Below are 3,416 nucleotides of genomic sequence, written 5' to 3'. Positions count from 1 at the left end.
AGTATATATATATATATATATATATATATATATATGCTGTTATATAGCAAATACTTATATATAAAAATGCTACAATCACACATCGATGTCCACTACGAAAATCAGCACGTTTCATTTTACGAAAAACAGTATATTACATGATTCCGTAAAAAGAAGCACGTTTCAATTTAATTGACGAATATTATCACGTTTTGGTCCTCGCTACGAAAATTAATACGTTTCAGCGTTTAGTCGCGAAAAGTAATATATTTCGCTTTATATCACGAAAACTAATATGTTTGAACATTTTACGAAGAGTAGCACGTTTCCCTTTAAATTAACATGTTCTACGAAAATTCATGTTCTAGCGTTGAAAGGTGATTAACAGCGAAAAGTAACTCGTTTCATTTTATATCGCGAAAATAAATATGTTTGAAAGTTTTGCTACGAAGAGTAGCACATTTATTTTTATATCAGGAAAACTATAATGCCTTCCAACATTTGAAGGCGTTAATCGCGAAAAGTAAGATGTTTCACTTTATTAAATGCGAAAACTATTATGTTTAAGATTCCGCTACGAAAAGTAACAGTTTATGTCGCAAAAATTCGTTTTATTAATAATTAATTCGTTTTAACGTTTGATCACGAAAAGAAGTATGATTTATATAATTATATTGTGGAACCTATGTTTTATCCATTGTGAAAAGATAACATGGTGGCAGTTAGCCGGTGTCTCTCTAAATCTCTATGCTCTCTGTCTGCGGATGTCACAGCGATAAAGGCTGCCAACGCTATAAAACGCTAAACATGGAGCGTATTCATAGTTGGTTTTTATTTTAAAACTGTCTTAAATAATGTCTAAGATGATAATACGTCCTCAGATTGATTATTGACATCTTAAGGTTGTACTTAAGACAATCTTAGATGTAAGAATCGACTATGAACCGACCTGTTCCGCGTCATGAAATTGATTCTGAATGTTTCCTTGTTTGACATATTTTATGTTTTTTTATAGAAACGAGTTTCTATAGAAATCACTTTTATTTACGTAAGTGGAGTCTCTTCCATGCAAGGTTCAAAATAAATTTAAAAAATTTTTCTTTTTTTTTTTAAATGAACGACGAAACAAAGACTGTAAGTATATAAATATTTAATTAATTAATAGTTTAAACAATTATTAGAGTATCTAAATTTAAAAAAAAACCATTTTCTATTGGTGGGACACGAATATGGCATCTCGAGTGACTCGAAAAGAAAATTTTAATTACAGTTATATAGGGTCTTTCAATAAGGACGCTCGATTTTTAAATGTAAATAAAACAAGCTGTGTGTGAGATATCCACTCAATTTTTTTTTATTTGAAAGAATATCTTATAGCATTAAGTATGGAATATAACGTCGCTCCGTCGCGGCTTCGCTTGGTGACACGTATTCGGGCGGTCCAATTTTCGATGACTTGTCGCATAAATCTGGCTGAATTTGCTGGATGGCATTTGTTATGCTGACTTTGAGAGCATCAATTGTTTGCGGTTTATTCGTATAGACCTGCGATTTAAGATAGCCAAAGGAAGAAGTCTAAAGGCGTTAAATCGCACTATCTCGGTGGCCAGTTCACGTCGCCGCCGCGCGAGATACCATGTCCTCAAATTGCTCATGCAGAATGTCCATCGTGGCATGTGGTGTGTGGCACATAGCATCATCCTAGAACCATATGTTATCGGTATCCAGGCCACAAGAAGTTGCTTATCATCGATCTGTAGCGCTTGTCGTTGACAAGCATTGTTATGGCAACGCTCACTTCGTTTTGGAAGAAGTACGGACCGATGATTCCGCTAGATCAAAATCCGCACCAAACAGTGACTTTCTCGGGATACATTTGGAGCTGGTGTATCTCGCGTCCCAAATTCGACAATTTTGCTTGTTCACATATCCATTCATCCAAAAATGGGCCTCATCGCTAAAGATGATTTGTTTGGCGAAATTTGGGTTAACTTCTAACTGCTCCAGAACCCAATCAGCGAACGCACGGCATTGTCTATGTTGTTTCTTAAGTTCCTGGGTCAGTTGAATTTATAGGGGTGCAGACCCAAGCAAAATTCGCCAAGTTGAAGTCGCAGAAAGGCTAAGTTCTTGTGAACGACGAGAAATTGATCGCCTCGGGTTTTCCCGTACACTCTCACGCACAGCAGTGATGTTTTCAGCAGATCTTGCGTTTAGGCGACGTACTGATGTTGGCTGATTATTTATCAAACCGGTTGACTCGAATTTAGCCACCAAACGTTGAAGTCGACTCGGCAGGACAGTTGTGGCGAAGATAAAAATCACGTAATGCGCGGAACATTTCTCGAAGACTGATTTTGATAATAAAATTTTATGATTTGCACACGTTGCTCAACACTTCCATGGTGATTTGTCATACGCTACTAAATAATTTACAACAAATTTGACAGATGTCACTTTAACATGGCTACTATGATCTAACAAATTTTGAGCGTTCCTATTGAAAGACCCTATATTTCGCAAAAGGAGAACGAAAGAACGAACAGATATGTGAATTAAATAATGTATAAATAAGCAATTTAATGAATTGTTATAATCTATAAACGAACAAATGATTGAATGAACACGCTAATGAATTAATGAATCAGCGAATATGAACGATTTTTATTATTTATATTTGTAGATAATAATGGCAATATTGCATCGATTTTTGAAATTCGTTCTGGCATCGGATTATAATTTTATAAATTATACGGAATTCTGAAAATTGCTGGTCCTTCAGGTCAGATCATATTACACAAAAATTCAGAAAATCATTCTGTTGAATGAACTCTTCAGTTGAATCTTCCAACAAATTTATCGTTAGGAAAAACAAAAGAATTGACCAACTAAAGAACGTTATGCGCAAAAGAACTAAAATGAAGATAAATGGATTGATGTTTCGACGAAAAGAGCCCGAAGTTCAGGCACTGAAGGTACTAGCAGGAAGGGGTTGCCAATATATGAGTTGCCAATATCAGAGAAATGCGGGATGGATGCAATAATAAATGTCGATTTAAGTATTGCACCCGAATGAGTTCGGATAACTGCAAAAAGGCATTCATAATTCTGGGCACTCGTACTAAACAGTGAATGAATGTTTGAATAATTGAAAATGTACAAAATAAAATAATTCTGAGAAAGAAAATTATAAGAACAATGAATTTAAAAAAAATAACCACGCTTTTTCACTGCTCACCAAATGAATCAGTCAAAGTGTGCAAAACAATATTCCTGAGTAGCTTAGGTAAATATTTTATAAATATCATAAAATAATTTAGTATAAAAATGATAAATGATATTATTATATAAAATTATAAAATATTAGGTGTACAACTTTGCTTCCGCCGTTTTTCTATAGATGGCTTTAGCGGTAAGTGGTGGTCGAAATAAATAAA

This window comes from Atta cephalotes, assembly GCF_000143395.1.
Source record: "Atta cephalotes unplaced genomic scaffold scaffold00026, whole genome shotgun sequence".
Lineage (NCBI taxonomy): Eukaryota > Metazoa > Arthropoda > Insecta > Hymenoptera > Formicidae > Atta > Atta cephalotes.
The sequence above is the reverse complement of the archived record's forward strand: the minus strand, read 5'-3'. Positions refer to the sequence as shown.